We start from the raw sequence: 17,387 nt of genomic DNA on the forward strand, positions 1-17,387 counted from the left end.
GGCAACTCTCCCTCTGGAATCCTGAATCTCATCCCAGCTTGCCATCTCCATGGTTACCAAACTAGTCCAGTCCCCGGCCTGGAGTCCCTCTTGTTCTCTGCTCCTGAGTCCAGTCTCCTCCCAGCAGCCAGAGGGATCTCTTTAAAGCACAGACCTGATCACTCCCTGCTTGTAACCTTCCAGTGGCTTCTTCCACAGCCCAGGAGGCCCCCAGGGTCCATGGGTCCCTGCCTGCCCCTAAGACCCTCTCTCTGGCTACTCTCCCTCTCACTTGCCCTGCTCTGCCCACACTGGACTTTCTTCCATCCTTCTAACAAGATAATACGTGGTCCCTTCTCAGGGCATTGGCACTTGCTATTCCTTCTTTCTGGAATGGTCTTCCAACGGATATGTGAATAGTTAGGTTTGCCAAAGAGAGAGAAAGGCAGGGAGAGAGGGAGGGAGGGAGAGAGGGAGAAAAGGAGAAAAGGGAATTCCCTGGTGGTCCAGTGGTTAGGACTCCGTGCTTTCACTGCAGGGACCTGTGTTCAATCCCTGGTCGGGGAGCTAAGATCCCACAAGCCACGTGGTGTGGCAAGAAAAAAAAAAAAAAAGCTTATTTTTATTATCACAGCTCAGCTCAAATGTTCCCTCCCAGGGTGGCCTTCCCAGACCCCCCTAACAGCAGTGGCCCCTGCTACACCTCTGATTCCTCTCTGTCACATTGCCCTAAGTAAGAGTAGTACTTGGGCTTCCCTGGTGGCGCAGTGGTTGAGAGTCCGCCTGCCGATGCAGGGGACACGGGTTCGTGCCCCGGTCCGGGAAGATCCCACATGCGGCGGAGCGGCTGGGCCTGTGAGCCATGGCCGCTGAGACTGTGCGCCCGGAGCCTGTGCTCTGCAACGGGAAAGGCCACAGCAGTGAGAGGCCCACGTACCGCAAAAAAAAAAAAAAAAAAAAAAGTAGTACTTACTACTTTATGAGCTAACTTGTTTATTGGCACATGGGTTTACTGATTGCCCCCTCTCCACCAGGCTGTAGGCTGCCCAGACGTGGGGAATTTGTCTTACTCACTGCTGTATCCCCCGTGCCTAGTTTAATGTCAGGTACAGGGTGGGTTCTTGAATATTTATATGTTGACCGAATGAATAAGTAACGTGATGGTTCAGACTTGGGAACTCAGGGTGAGCTTTCAGGGGCAGGGACACCCGTGTCCATCACGTGAGGAAGGGACCCCTGGGTCACCTGAACAACCAGAGGGATTTCAGGATCCCCTTCCCAGCAGCATGCAGTGGAGAGACATTTTTCCCCCTCCCGAAATGAGAGCGGTGAGGCGCCATGATTCCCTTTGACTGGAGGACAAAGGTCTCTTCCTTTGCTTGGGTGTCTTTTGTTTGAGGCTGGAGGGAAGTGTCAGGGAAGGGAGTCATGACTTGGGAAGAAAGGACCAGCTCTGCCTGGGGGTCACAGACAAGTGCCCCAGCAGGTATTGGGACGGTAGGGATGTTTAGTTGGGCCATTATCAGTGTGTCCTGGGGTTTCCCCAACTTCTCACAGCTCTGGACATCCCAAGTAGTCTGGCGGAGGTGGCCTTAGTGGATGGCCATCTCATCTCAGCATGGGCTGCTCTTTCTTCTTGCCCCCACTCCCTGAAAGATGATTCCCTAGAATCTCAAGGGCTTTATCATCCTGGGAGAGCTTACGGAGCCCAAGCAAGCTTAAATATTCTTGGGCTGGTCACCTGAGCTGAGTGGGTCAGAGTAAGAGTGTTTTTGACCCAGGTGGTTTTAAGATTTACAGAGCGAGAAGTGCCTGTAGGGAGACCTTTAAATGAAAAAGTGAATTGAGCTCTATGAATAAGTCATAACAGACAGTCATGTTCTGAATGGCGTCACTGCGCCGTTTTAACCGTTGTGCGTGAAGTGCCTTTACTGCTGAGTGTTTAAGCAGCCCGCACAAAATCGACTCGCTCAGTACAAGCTCCTGTCAGGTTGCAGGGGACTCATCTTCTCTGGAATCTACCACAGATACTAGTAAAGATTTACTGTCGTGAAACTTGTGACATAACTAGGAACACAGACTAGTATTCAGTTCCGTTTGATTTGGCTGGAGGAGTCTGGTTGCTTCTTCTTCCTCTTTTTTTTTTTTATTGGAGTATAACTGCTCCACGACGTTGTGTTAGCTTCTGCTGTACAATGAAGTGAATCAGCTCTATGTATACCTATATCCCCTCCCTCTTGGACTTCCCTCCCACCCTGACTTTGTCTGCATGGTGGATATGGGCTGGATGTGGAAGGTCCTGGCCGCCTGGCTGAGCCGAGGAAAGGTAAATCAGCCTAGAAGACAGATTCACTCTGATTCACACTTTTAATTGCCTCATTCAAGCTTTAAAAAAGTGTCTACCAGATATATCGCGGCATATAATGTTTTTATCCCAGCTCGCAGCCATCTGGATGGGTGGCTGTCTGAAAAGAGACCTTCTCATGTCCTTAGAGATGTAGCTGAGCAGCCCATGATATTTGTGAAATTTGTCCAGTCCGTTCTGTAGCTGGATGGAGCAGATTTCTGACTGGTGGTCCTCACGGGAGGCATTTAGGTTCTTTAGGTTTTGGGTCGTGACTACAGGACTCTGCCCTGAAACCAGCCCGATTTGTTCAGTCCGGAGAGCGCTGGGGAAGTAGTCAGGGTAGGGGAAGGGAGGCAAACATGTGCAAGAGGTTTGAAGGGAAATTGTTTCATAATGTTTATAGACTGGCATCTAGGTGTTGTCTCAACCGTATCCGGCTGCTCCACAGAGACCCTGCTAAGGCAGACTTTGGGCTGTGGACTGGCACCTTTATTGCAAGAGAGAGAAAGTTCAGATAAGGTTCTGCTGATCTGAGTGAGGGTGGCATTTACCACTTTCCAGGAAAGCACATTCTGTTAAGACAAACTCTGAGAGATTTAACCACTCACTTCTGGTTGAGTGCACGATTATTTATAACCTGACTAAAGTTTCCGGGGTTTCCCTCCTTTGCTTTTTGAATGATTAATATTTAAAGATTCCACTTTATAAAAATTGGAGGGCTTGGGTAGTCTCCTTTTGAGAACTATGTGTATATTGCTGGCTTTCAGAAGACAGAGCCCTTTCTCTCTCTCTTATTTATTTATTTATCTTTTTTTTTTGCGGTACGCGGGCCTCTCGCTGTTGTGGCCTCTCCCGTTGCAGAGCGCAGGCTCTGGACGCGCAGGCCCAGCGGCCATGGCTCACGGGCCCAGCCGCTCCGCGGCACGTGGGATCTTCCCGGACCGGGGCACGAACCCGTGTCCCCTGCATCGGCAGGCGGACTCTCAACCACTGCGCCACCAGGGAAGCCCCAGAGCCCTTTAAAAAAAATTGAAGTGTAGTTGATTTCTGCTGTACAACAAAGTGATTCAGTTATACATATTATATATACACACATATATATATATATCTTCTTTTTTCATATTCTTTTCCATTATGGTTTATCACAGGATACTGACTATAGCTCCCTGTGCTAGACAGTAGGACCTTGTGGTTTACCCTTTCTATATATAATAGTTTGCATCTGCTAACCCCAAACTCCCAATCCTTCCCTCTCCCACCCTCCCTCCCCCTTGGCAAACAAGTCCATTCTCTATGGACAGAGCCCTTTTGAGAGTCAGTTGAGGGAGAAAAATATACTGCACTGGCGATCTTCAAAATACATGGCCTTTAGCAGGAAGGGCCAGCTAACACCTGTTGATTTCATGTATCAACAATTTTTTAGATCAGGAGGGACTGATATAGTCAGTAGTCAGCCTTTTATTTTATCAAGTAGGTGCATTCTTACCCAATGTAGTTGAAATTGTTATTGGTCAGCTCATTGGAAAAGTTGGTTAAATCAAGGAATCACACAAAAATATATTCTTTCTCTAAATGCTTTCTTTGGTTCAAAATATCTAAATGTGTCGTCATTTGCTAGTATTTGGATGTAGCTCTAAGCCTCTTTTTCACTGATGGGTCTGCTGAAAGAGGGACTCATTGCCTTTTCTGCACAAATCACACACACTGTCTCGTCCTGGAGTTTCTAGTTCCAGTTTCCCTAACGTGAAGCAAGACATTCTAGATACTTACGACGCAATCTGATTGCAAAAGCTTTTTTCATTTTTGTGTTTTCACTGTGAATATTTTACAGTCCTCTCCCTCATTCCTAATTTGATGTTTTTTTTTTAAAAAAATGGCATGCTCTAAAGCATTCAATTTAGTTTTTGTAGAAATAACCGTTCCCTTTGTTTACATTGTTTACATTGACATTGGTCAATATCCTTTCTGTTTACACTCTTAATTGGTTAGTTTATGGATGAATTCATTAAATTGCATAACTATAATTAACATGTTTGACCGGCTTAAACAAGTTTGGGCCTGAATGCCGTTGACTCTTGTTAAACACATACCTCAACAGGTGAGAGCAGAAGCGAGGGGATCTTCAAGAGAATCTGCCCATTGCCACAAGCATAAAGATAGTATGTTTCACCAAGAGATTGGAGGGTGCTGGCTGATCTAATAAGTTGGTTAAGAAAGGGGTTGGTTAAGACCCCTTTGGTTTCTACTAAACCATCTGTTATGACCATAGTTTCATAAAAGAAAGGACATTTAAGTACCCCAAGTCAGAATAGGCAGTGTTTCCCAAGAAGGACAGTTGGCGACTTTATGCCAATATGGATTTCTGTTGTGTGTGTATATAATCTCCTACAAATTTATTGATACTTTGTCAAGGGCTGGTGCTCACACATGGGCTAAGGATTGGCAGCTACTGAGCTTGTCTACACTGTTCTCTAGACGTGGATTCTCTCTTCTAGGTCCAGCTAGTGTGGTCTAGTGTCCCCCTAAAGCCTTCTAGTAATCTTATTCATCGAAACTCTAAGGTTTTCACTCATGAGGGCCCCGTGATCCTACATCAGTTGGGAGAAAGGCCCCTTTAATCACTTAGATTCCCGCGCCCAGCATAAGCTCTCCCCCAAATAATCCACTGTGATCGCAAACTCACACGGTCTTGTCCTGAAGGGGTGCGGTTCTAGCATCAAGGAAGGGTGACCCACCCACTGAACCTCTGAGGAGCGGTTCAGAATTAAGGAAGGGGTAAGACTCTGTTTCTAAGGGTCAGAAATAGAGAAGAGACATTCTGAATGCTTGTGTGGTAGGAAATCCACTCTTATCAGAAAGGAGGGATGCCTACTCTACGTTCCAGAATAAAAATGCCATCCTGGGGAGTTTCTGAAGCCTCCCACATCCTCCCTATCACCCTTTCCATCTGCAGTGCCACAAGCCCAGATATCCCCAATCCTGTGTTTTATTAACTTATTAATTATTTCATTTTAAGTTATAAAATATTTGGTGTATACTATATGTTTATATAGGATGCAGATATGTTATAAAGGATAGGGAAGCAAACACCTCATGTTCACAACCTTAATGAAGAAATGGAACATTATCAAATCCACTGAAGCCACCCACTCATTGTTTGTCTTTGTTTTCTTCCAAGGAAGAAAGTGCTGCTTGCCTAAGGTGGCTCTAAGGGCCCATCTCGACACTTGGCCTGTTCTCCTTGCCTTCATGTTAATTACCAAAGCCATCAGATAGCTGGTCTACATTATGCAGCGTTCATACTAAGTTAACAAACCTATGCGACTCTTCCTGTATTAATACGACTTTTCTCCCCCAGTAAACCTACAAGCCAATTGCTTAATTGTGCCTATGTGCTCTTTAAAGATCTGGTGATGGGTTTGTCACTGGGGGAGCAAACACATTGAGTTTCTTTCTGGCATCCCCATGCAGAATGCTCCCCTCTATCAAGGATGGTGAGGGTTTCTGTGACAAGGAAGCACCAGGTCACAACCCTTGGTCTTAGCCACACTTCCCAGTACGAGCCCTCTGGTTATTGGAAGGAGCTGCAAAGTTCAGACGATGTACTCATTTCAAAAGTTCACAGGCCTTTGCAAGATTTGTAATAAGCCACAAAAGCAGAAGGACTAAATGCCAGAGGCCCTTGTCCTCCCACTGAAACACCCTGATGTCTATCGGATGGCAAATGAAAGCAGAACTAGCAGAGAAGTATTTTACCAGAAAATATCTGAGACATGAGAACAGATGTGAAAGTGGAGGTAAAATGAAGGAGATTCTTCCCTGGAGCTGTCTTGGTGTCAGTAAATCTTGGCTTTCTTTCCTGGGGTTGTTATCTTGCAGCTGGTTTTTAAATTATTTTTTAATTTTTATTGAAGTATAGTTGATTTACAGTGTTGTGTTAATTTCAGGTGTGATTCAGTTATATATATATATATACACACATATATTGTTTTTCAGACTCTTTTCCATTATAGGTTATTACAAGATATTGAATACAGTTCCCTGTGCTCTACAGTAGGTCCTTGTTGTTTATCTATCGCATATTGTGTTTTTTTTAATATATATATTTTTTGGCCGTGCTGTGTGGCATGTGGGATCTTAGTTCCTTGACCAGGGATCAAACCTGTGTCCCCCACAGTGGAACCTCGGAGTCTTAACCACTGGACCGGCCAGGGAAGTCCCAGCAGTGGGTTTTTTTGTTTTTTTCAATTTAATTTTATTTATTTTTTATACAGCACGTTCATATTAGCCACCTATTTTACACATATTAGTGTACACATGTCAATCCCAATCTCCCAAGTCATCCCACCCACCCCCCGACCCATCCCGCTACCACTTTCCCCCCTTGGTGTCCACATGTTTGTTCTCTACGTCTGTGTCTCTATTTCTGCCCTGCAAACTGGTTCATCTGTACCATTTTTTTAGGTTCCACATATATGCATTAATATATGATATTTGTTTTTCTCTTTCTGACTTACTTCACTCTGTATGACAGTCGCAGTGAGGTTTTGATGGAGGCAAATTCCCAGGGGATAATATTGCTCCTGAGCCCCAATTAACAGGGGCTCACTGCACCAGGCCTACTTTCCAATGATGTCTGGGCAGCTCTGGAGGCAGAGTCTTGAATCTGCTTCGTGTCCCCCATTGGCATCGACTGCGCTTCAGTGTATGTCCGGGGCTAGGCTGAGATAGTTGCCAGGGCTGCACTAGAATTTTGGGAGGTCAGCAACAGAAGGGGCTTGAGGCAGCTTCCAGTGCAAGCTTTTGTTTCCTGTGGACCCAGGTGGTCCAAGGTGAGACATGCCAGCATGATAATGGGGAGGAGCTCAGGGCCTGAGGTCAGATGCCCCGGCTTGGGGTTCTGTCTTTTTCTTTCTTTCTCCCTTTCTTTCTTTCTTTCTTTCTTTCTTTCTTTCTTTCTTTCTTTCTTCCTTCCTTCCTTCCTTCCTTCCTTTCCTTCCTTTCTTCTTCCTTCCTTCTTTCCTTTTTCTTTCTTTCTTTTTTTGTGGCCCCACCACATGGCATGTGAGATCTTAGTTCCCCAACCAGGGATTGAACCTGTGCTCCCCACAGTGGAAGCATGGAGTCTTAACCACTGGACCACCAGGGAGGTTCCGGGGTTCTGTCTTTTTCTTATTTATTTGCTGGGTAGCCTCGGACAATCATAGATGTGTCTCAGGGTCTTTTCAGTCCTCTGCAAGATGGAGGTTAACCAAAGTGCCACAGACCCTCTAGTTTGTGATCTCAAGGTAACCTTCTGGTTCCCAGTGTGTAATAGCGTAGGCCCCGCTGATGTCTTTCCAGCTGACCCCAGCTCTCTCTGAGAGGTCCCTCAGGAGCTACTGCCACACACCCAGTAGAAAGCTCCTTTAAGGCTTTTTTAAAGGCAAAATGTTAGCATTTAGTTAATATGGATGGTGGGCACGTGGGCATTTCTTTTTTGTTATGTTAGTCTCTGTATCTTTTGTTAAGCTTTAAAATTTCAGAATTAACAATGAATTTTCACGTATCCATACAATGGAATATCATGTAGTCATTAAAAAAATGTGGATGACAAAATGCCTGTTCTCTCTCTCTATATATATACACACACAGATACATACACGTATACACACACATATACATATCACATATGTGTATACACACATACATACACACATCACATATGCACACACATACATACACATATGGGCACATATCACATATGTATACACACATGTATATATACATATACACACATATCACATATGTATATACACACATATATACATATATACACACATACATATATATATACACACACATATACATATACATAGCTATATTCAGAGTGCAATTCCATTTTTATTTAAGGAAGGTGTTTCGAAGCAGTGGCATCACAGGTAACTTTTTTCTTTGCTTTGCTTTCCTCAAATTTGTAATTAAACATGTATTAATAATAATGGCTCCCATTATTAACTAACAGCCACCAATAAAAGCTGACTGTTCACCCAGCACCGTGCTCAAGTCTCATTTACTTCTCCCCGGGCCTATGTGGCGGCCACTCACCCCCAGGGGCCTGCCCGAGGCTGGGGCCTGGCTTACCCGCCCCTGGATGCTCTGATCTGCCTTCCATGCCAGGTTTTCTGCTCACGGCCCTTGCAGATTGCTCTGCGGCTGGGCCATTCTTTGCCAGTGGCCACCACTGCTGACACAGTGATGGCCCTGGGGAGGAGTGCAACTCATTCCTCAGCCGCTCTGCCCAGAGCGTAAGGTAGCCCTTCTCTAGGTCCTCCCAGCTCATCTGAAACCGGGCGTGGGGTGAGGCCAAAAGAAAGGAGATGCGCCCCAAAGGATAGCTCAGAACTACTGCAGAGACCTGTGCTCAGACCCTCCAGGGCTTCCTATTTGACAGTAGGAATGGTTATATATTTTGTGGGTCTCAGCACAAAATAAAAATATGGGGCTCCTTGTACAAAAATTAATACTCTCAAGATGGTGACAGCAGAGTATTGAAACAATCACGGAGCCCTTCCAAATGTAGGGCCCAGGTTGCACACTCATGACACTTGCCTTGTTGGGCAGGCTTCTGTCTCACTTCTCGTCTGCCTTCCTGAGTCCAATCTAGGCATCTTCACACCACCTGACTCTGATCCCAAAATGAAGAGGAAGAACTTTCCTTCATTCCAGCCTGAGCTTCACCTCCTGCATCTTCATCCCCGCCCCCCTTCCCCCACCCCAATCTGCTTCCTCCCTGGGTGATTGAAAGTGGAAAGTTGGGTCATCTTCCTCCATAGGAAAATCTACTCCCAGCCTCAGGGTGAGCTCTGGCTCCACAGCCCCAGTAAACCAATCCCTTTATAGGGTGACATCACTTCCTTTCCTGGGTCTGGTTACTAAGAAACTAAGTTGGATTAGTCAGTCTTAAGTGACACCGTGAGCGGGACACAACTAGCCCAATTTAGATGGGAGAGTGGCAAGTTCAGTTCATTTCTTTGTCAATCACTTCTCACTAAAACATTTAAAAGACACTGTTACCCAACCTCCTCTGGGATTGCCACAGGGACATCTGTCATTGCATGGCGAGCCCACAGCTTACATCACCCCCATTTTCCTTGGAAATTGCTCTCTTCCACTCTCCATTGACAGGGAATGGGCAGGACAGACTCCACCTTCGGGGTGGACACGTGACCCATCTCAGCCCAATGAGCATTAGATCTAGGACTTTAGTTGAAACAGGGAGCTGTGAGGATGTTGCTGCTGGCAACCATGTGACCCCAGGAGGAAGTTGTAATTAAAGCTGAACCAGAGGGAAGAATGTTGAGGGACAGAGAGAGCGAGGCTGCTGGTGCCATTGTCTGAGTCCCCAGATCCAACCGAGCCGGATGTCAGCAGCATCCCCAGGCTCGCCAGTGAATTATCTTTTTGGCTTAAGATGGTTTGAGTTGGTTCTGTCACTGGCAATCAAAAGGGTCCTGACCACAGAGCTCCCCTTTCACAGGCAGTAATAATGCCTGTGCTGCTTACGCTTCGTGCTGTGGAAATCAAACGTGACAACTTATGAGCAACTGCTCTGCAGACTGCAAAGGGCTTTTGAATGGAATGACCAGGGAAGGTCAGTCAGCTAATGCAGAGCCAGGACAACACCCTGAGCCCAGTTCTCTTTTATTGCTATTGAGCTGTCTCCTGCTCTAAGAAAATCAGTGAAAACAGCAAGTGTTGGATGGAGCAGGTGGCAGACAGGGCAGGGAGTGGGCAGGATAGTTGGTGGACAGGACAGGGGTGAACAGAGCAGGGTGTAGATGAGAAGAAAGTGGACAGGACAAGAGGTGGTCCGGGACTACTCTGTGTGGCCTTCTCATGCGTTTGTGGTGTCTGTGATGTCTGGGGGAGACCTGGCTTTTCAGGCACAGACAGGGCAGAGTGAAGGTCTTGGAGGGCATGACCCCAGAGCTCACCTGGCCCCTCACTTCTGTCTTTCTAAAGCCTCTCTTCATGCATCAACTTGTCATCCTAAGGGGTCAGGGCCCTGGCCTTTTTTTTTTTTTTGCCACTTGTGTCACTTTCATCCAACACAGTTGTGTAAGTTGCAGCTAGAACAATCAATCAGACAAGAAAAATAAATAAAATCATCCAAATCAAGAAAGGGCCCTGGGGCTTCCCTGGTGGCGCAGTGGTTGAGAGTCCGCCTGCTGATGCAGGGGACGCGGGTTCGTGCCCCGGTCCGGGAAGATCCCACATGCCGCGGAGCGGCTGGGCCCGTGAGCCATGGCCGCTGAGCCTGCGCGTCCGGAGCCTGTGCTCTGCAGCGGGAGAGGCCACAACAGTGAGAGGCCCGCACACAGCAAAAAAAAATAAAAATAAACAAAAAAGGGCCCTGGCATTGTTGAGTTTGGATGTTTTTTTTGGCTCAGATCTTTAGAGACGCTGAGGGAGGGGTACCAGCTTTGTTTCTCTGAATCTGACTCTGCCATGCTTGGGCCACGGATCTTTGCTCTGGGCACTTCACAGAACAAACACCTTCCTTTTTTGGACGTGGATTTGAAGGGATCCCTGTCTTGGGTGCCCAGAGCCATTCTGGCCTTCAGAGGTGGGGCCCTTTCCTGGGGCTGTGGAGTTTACAGCCTTTCAGATCAGTGGCTGAATCAGGATCCAGAACGTGGCAGCCTGAGAGAGCTGCAAGTATCTGACCTGGTCCCCTGCTTCCCACCATGTGAGACGAGAGGTCTCTGACTTTTGAGAAGTCTTCATGGGCACTGATGTCCATGTGTCAACATGGGCTACAGTCAGATATGGCCTGAGTCCTCTGTGCCAGCCGGCTAAGCCACCCAGCCTGCCAGACTCAGCTCCTTGGGGTGGGGAATGGGTCTTGTGCCTGGACCCTCAGGGACACATGGCATCCGGCAGACATTTTCTGATTCTCAAGATTCTCAACCAGAAATATCCAGTTTCAAGGGGGGCATGTGGAATGGGGCAGTGGTGGGATATAAGGAAATGACTGCAATCACCTTTTTTCTCTTTCGTGGTCTCTCCCCTGAAACCCATATCCCTAAGGCCCTGACATGGGCCCTGAGCGAGATGGAGGCAGTGGTGGGATGACAGCTCCCCCACCTTCTTCTCTCCCCATCACCAGGTCAAGTCCAGGGCATTCTCAAACTCAAAGGCAAGTGGCCCCTATACGAGTGTTGGAAACTGGGTATCTGGGGAGAATAGAATGCCTACCTGCCCTAAGTCACAGTTAAACACAGTCAAGGGAGGCAGAGGTCAGTGTGGAGAGGACCCGAGGGTCGGAGGGGCAGAGGGGGTTGTAGACTGAGGCTGTCCTTGTAGTGTAGCCAGCCGTCAAGCCATATCAGCCTGATATCTTTAAACATCTGAGGTCTCCAAATCTCTCTCTCTCTCTTTTTTTTTTTCTGAATTTCATGCTTAGCAAACCATCCCCTGATTATAATGTGGCTTGGCATCTAGGACAATACCTCAGTTTTGAGAGTTTGATTAACACAAGCCTGCCTGGAGATATGGTTCCACTCTTTTTTTTTGCTTTATTTTGCATTTTTTGGCTTCTATTTTTAATGCTTTTTTAAGATGGATCCACCCTTGACTGAGTGAACAAAACTCATCTCTGATCCTGCAGAGTTGGGGACACCATAAAGGGATGACAATCTGTGAGCCCCTTGGAGAAACCCTTTGCCCTCTCTTGACTCTACCTCTTTGCATTTCCAGCTTGCTGGGGTTTGAATCTGGGCTCTGCCACTTATTAGCTGGGTGACCTTAGGTAAGTTTCTTAATGTCTATGTGCCTCAGTCTACTCATCTGTAAAATGAGATTAAAATAGGGTTGTTGGGACTTCCCTGGTGGCTCCGTGGTTAAGAGCCCACCTGCCAATGCAGGGGACACAGGTTCGATCCCTGGTCCGGGAAGATCCCACATGCTGCGGAGCAACTAAGCTCATGCGCCACAACTACTGAAGCCCGTGTGCCTAGAGCCTGTGCTCTGCAACAAGAGAAGCCACCGTGATGAGAAGCCCATGCACTGCAATGAAGAGTAGCCCCTGCTCGCTGCAACTAGAGAAAGCCACGCACAGCAACGAAGACCCAACGCAGACAAAAATAAATAAATAAATAAATACATTCATTAAAAAAAAAAAATAGGGTTGTTGTAGGACTGAAGGATATAAAGTGCTTAGCACGGTGCCTGGCACATACGTGCTATGTAAGGCTCTGCTGTTATTGTTTGAATTCCCATAATGCCTACCTGCTGTGAACCTCGAGCAAGTAACTATTTTTTTTTCCATCTGGCTTTCATTTCCTTATTTATAACATGGAATTAATAATAACAGCTACTGGAAAAAGCATGGGGTAAGAGTAAAGTGTCATAGCATTTGCATTATAGTTTTTTGTAAACTATAATGCTCCACAAATGAACCATTTGTCTTTATTTTTATCATTTATTATTAACAATTGTTAGTCTTACTGGGCCCCTCTAGACTATAGTGTAGATGATTTTAATACTTAGTTCATAGCCTAATGAAACCTGGGAAGGGGACCAGAGAAGAGGGAAGAATCTGGGCACGGAGAAGGTTTGGCACTGCTCCCACAGAGGGAGGGGGGTCCTGAGGAGCTGGACGGGGTCTCTGCCTCTTCTGTGCTGAGCCCGTACCAGCAGCTTCATTCCCTTGCAGAGGTTAAGTGGCTTCTCCATGTGAAGTTGGGAGGGGCTGGAAGAAGTAGTTGCCAATTCCTGACTGTCCCCTGGGGGTATCGCTCTGATAGAGGGCAGAGCCGCTTTTTAAAAAGCAGAGTTGCCAGCAGAGATGTGGATGCAAAACTCAAATGGCAGAGGGAGGAAGAAAAGGGAAAGTTCTTGCTTTGCCTTTAAAAAGCTCGTAACAACCAAAGAAGAGACAAAGAATAAGAACGCCTCATCACTGGCCCTGCCTATAGCTTGTGAGAGGAGTGTGTGTGTGCATGTGTGTGTGCTGTTGGCAGCAGTGGGCAGAGGACTAGAAAGCAAAAGGAAATATGAGCTTAAACACAACTTGGTTCAAGACACCTGAAAGCATACCACCTATGGCATTTACATAAGCACAAATTATTAAAAATACACCCTTATGTTGATGGGTAAAAACTGTCTGCTAATACGCAGAAATGCAAACAAGAAGGGAGGGAGCAGACTTTGGCATCAAGGTCAGGGAAGTAAGAATCATTTGCTGGGGGAATTTTGAGTTCTGCTTGTTTCAACAGTTCTATTATTTTCACTGCACTGCTTAGGACCTTGCTAACTTCGTGAGCAGCGTGAGGTCGGGGAGGCTTTGACGGGTGCAATCAGGGGTTAAGGTTTACAGATCTGTTGTCTGCTGCTGTCTTGGAGTTCTCTCATTTGTCCCCAGAAAACCTCCTCTGCTTGGCAGATGGGAGGATGGTCCAGGGCTGTTCTGTCTGGGGAGGTACATTGCCTGAGCTCTGCTAGGTAGCAAAGGAGCTGTGATCTCCATTCTCACTTGGAATCTCCAAGGATTGTTTCTCTTGCCTGAGAGAGGAGGATAGAAACAAGGAGCATGCCGGGATAAACTTAGAGCCACTTCAAATGTCCATTTCCACAATTCCCTAGCCTGATGCTCACCTCTGGCTGTTTACTTCAGCAAAGCTGGATTTCCTGCCCTGAAGATGAAGGAAGGCATAGCCCTTTCCCAGAACACCTCACAAGGGAAACATTAGCATAGCAACACTAGTGAGTTTCAGAAGTTTCTTCACAAAGGGTCCCAGGAGCTCTAAATTAGAGGGAAGAGTGCTTGGAGAGGGAAGCCTGAGAGTTTGGAAAATGCCTTTGAGACATTGGACAGAGTCACGGTCATTTCCTGCTAAGGTTATGCAGGAGAACCAGCCGGCATCACTCCCCATGCTAGCTGGCTGGCTGGGATCTGGGCGGGACTGATGAATTAGCCAAAGGAGTCCCAGATGGTCAGAGATTGTTAATGATGTAACATACACATTTGTTTATCCGAAAGTCTCCAGAGCAGGCAAGAGAGGAAAACAAGCAAATGGAAATATTCTACAGGGAGTGGAGCAGCTAACCTTTCTTGGCTTTCTTGTTTGTTCCTGAGCTGAAGATAGAAATCTAGCAAGAATTGGATCTAGTCTTCTCACACTTTCCTTTTATATATTTCTTTCTTTTTTAAAAAAATTAAAAACCTTTTTTTTAAAAAAATAAATTTTCTTATTTATTTATTTATTTTTAGCTGCGTTGGGTCTTTGTTGCTGCACGTGGGCTTTCTCTAGTTGCGGCGAGCGGGGGCTACTCTTTGTTGCGGAGCACGGGCTCTAGGTCCGCAGGCTTCAGTAGTTGTGGCTCACGGGCTCTAGAGCACAGGCTCAGCGGCTGTGGCTCACTGGCCCAGCCACTCCGCGGCATGTGGGATCTTCCCGGACCGGGGCACGAACCCGTGTCCCCTGCATCGGCAGGTGGATTCTTAACCACTGCGCCACCAGGGAAACCCTGTATATTTTTTTCTTTTGCTTCTTCCTCCTGCATCTCCTCCTCCTCGCCTCCTCTTCTTCTTCTTTTCTCTCTCTTTTTCCTTTTTTAGAAAATAAACCACTTTATTGAGGTATTATGGTATTGAAGTATTGATGAACTCACTTTGAGGCTAAAATCTCTTCACCTACAGGGCATGGATTTTCTGTGGAATCGGATTCTTTGACCACAAATTTGTGTTTCATTAACATTGTTTTTTAAAAAATATTTATTTGATTATTTGGCTGCGCTGGGTCTTAGTCGTGGCACGTAGGATCTTCCATCTTCCTTGCAGCATGAGGGATCTTTTAGTTGCGGCATGCGAACTCTTAGTTGCAGCATGTGGGATCTAGTTCCTTGACCAGGGATCGAACCCAGGCTCCCTGCATTGGGAGCGCAGAGTCTTAGCACCTGGACCACCAGGGAAGTCCCTCATTAACATTGTTTAATGGAAGAAAAGTGCTCTTGAGGGATAAAGAATGGTAGAGGGAGATAGAATAGCTGGTATGGCCTCTTGCTGGTTGATTTGTCTTTCTGTGGTAAAATCTTCTGGCAAGGAATAACAATACCACTGAACCCAGACCCTTCTCTAGGATCAGTGGGTGACAGCCTTGTGGGAGGGAGGCTGGCTGGTGTATGGAACTTTGCCTTTTTTAGATATTAAGTCTCAAGCAGAGGCCATGAGAGAGAGGCCTCAAATTGGGGTCAGAAGTGACCATTTCTTTCTGAGTTATCTCATTGTATCTTCTTGTACCTTTATCAGGGCCCAGCTGAGACTCTATACAGTATTACAGCAATTTGTGTGCATGTTTTTTTTTTTGCGGTACGCGGGCCCTCTCCCATCGCGGAACACAGGCTCCGGACACGCAGGCTCAGCGGCCATGGCTCACGGGCCCAGCCGCTCCACAGCATGTGGGATCTTCCCGGACCGGGGCACGAACTTGTGTCCCCTGCATTGGCAGGTGGACTCTCAACCACCGCGCCACCAGGGAAGCCCTGTGTGCATGTTTTACAGGCCATGAGCTTACTGAAGGTGGGAACTACTTTTTTGGGGTGTGCGTGTGCGTGTGCATGTGTGTGTGTGTGTTCTTTATAACGCTCAGCATAGTTTCTTATCCTTTGAAAATGCTCAGTACATGTTTGCTGAATGACTAGATGAGGCACGTGGACTATTGAAAGAGGTAGACACACAAGATGAGCCGTAGAAGAGGGACATGAAACACAAGCACAAGAGAGGTGGGCGAGGAGTGGAGGTGACCTGCTTACCTTTTCCACTCACCTAGAAGAGGTGTTGGAGCAGCGTTAGAGGACATGGGAATCCTTGTAGGACAGAGAACTTTCATCCTTATCTCTCTAATGATTCCATTTTTTTTCCAGTGAGGCCCAAGCCCTGGATGAATGGATGGACCATCCACGCATTTATGCCCCCTGGTTGCTGGTTTTTCTGAGTTTCAATAGAAGAGACTGACTTTAACTTAGTAATTATTTGCTCCTCTTGGAACAAGATTAGCATGAGGGTGCTCATCACAGCAGTGGGGAGGATGAGTTAGGTTGTGAGCTCCTTTTTTTTTTTGCGGGGGTGGGAGCCTGCACCACGTGGCCTGCGGGATCTTAGTTCCCTGACCAGGGATTGCACCTGTGTCTCCTGCAGTGAAAGCGCCAAGTCTTAACCACTGGACCGCCAGGGAAGTCCAGGAAGTGAGCTATTGAACTCACTTTGTCCTGATTCACTAGCATCTGGGGCAAAAGCTGCCCCCATTCTGTACTTCATTTGCTCAGAATTCACAGTCAGGGCCTGACACAGCAAGAACCCACCATGGAGTGTTTCTGAGCCCCTAACTCACATCATTGCCTTCAATGGCTCATGAGATTGTACTGGCAGCGAAAGAGGGCTGGGAGTACTCTAAGGGAAAGAGCAGCAAGGTTGTTCACATGTTTTAAATTATTTAGTTGCATCAAATATTCCGATTGGTGAGAACATCAGCGACTCTATTTAAAAACTCCAAGCATGTCATGGATGGACTCAGTGTTTCCAGACAGTTCCCAGCTTCCAGCCCACACTCAGAGGATATTCTAAGAGTTACTCAGGCTCATTTGGGTCAGCCTCCACCTCTCGGGATGAGCTAAAGTGCAAGTGCCATCCAAGGTTGATGATACTTGGTGTATGTTTTCCAGATAAGTGAATTTTTTCATTGCACCCCATATCTCACCTCCCAGAGAAAAGAGCTATTCAACTTAGGAACTCAGGGTTGCAAGGTTCACACAGTCATGATTTTTGTGTAGGTGGGTGTGTGAGCTTAATCCCATGGGATCGTGCCTGTGAAATATGTGTGTGTTTCTGCATATGAATTTGCTGCTCTTCTCACAAAGCTTCATTATTTTAGGTGAGACCCAATGTGACACCTATTGAAGTTGTGCTGGAGCTCAAGATGTGTGTCCTAATAACAACCATTTATTGAATGTTTCCTATACGCCCAAGAAAGAAAGAAAGAAAGAAAGAAAGAAAGAAAGAAAGAAAGAAAGAAAGAAA

At 46.6% G+C, this 17,387-nt stretch overlaps 1 protein-coding gene across 1 annotated transcript in view; it reads right to left on the reverse strand.

Moving 5' to 3' along the window:
• Nucleotides 1–17,387, reverse strand: part of RAB37 (RAB37, member RAS oncogene family) — a 71,234-nt gene that overhangs the window by 49,779 nt on the left and 4,068 nt on the right. The gene's annotated exons all lie outside the window — the stretch shown is intronic.

Source organism: Monodon monoceros, unplaced genomic scaffold, assembly GCF_005190385.1.
Source record: "Monodon monoceros isolate NGI ecotype Baffin Bay Population unplaced genomic scaffold, NGI_Narwhal_1 Super_Scaffold_9, whole genome shotgun sequence".
Classification (NCBI taxonomy): domain Eukaryota; kingdom Metazoa; phylum Chordata; class Mammalia; order Artiodactyla; family Monodontidae; genus Monodon; species Monodon monoceros.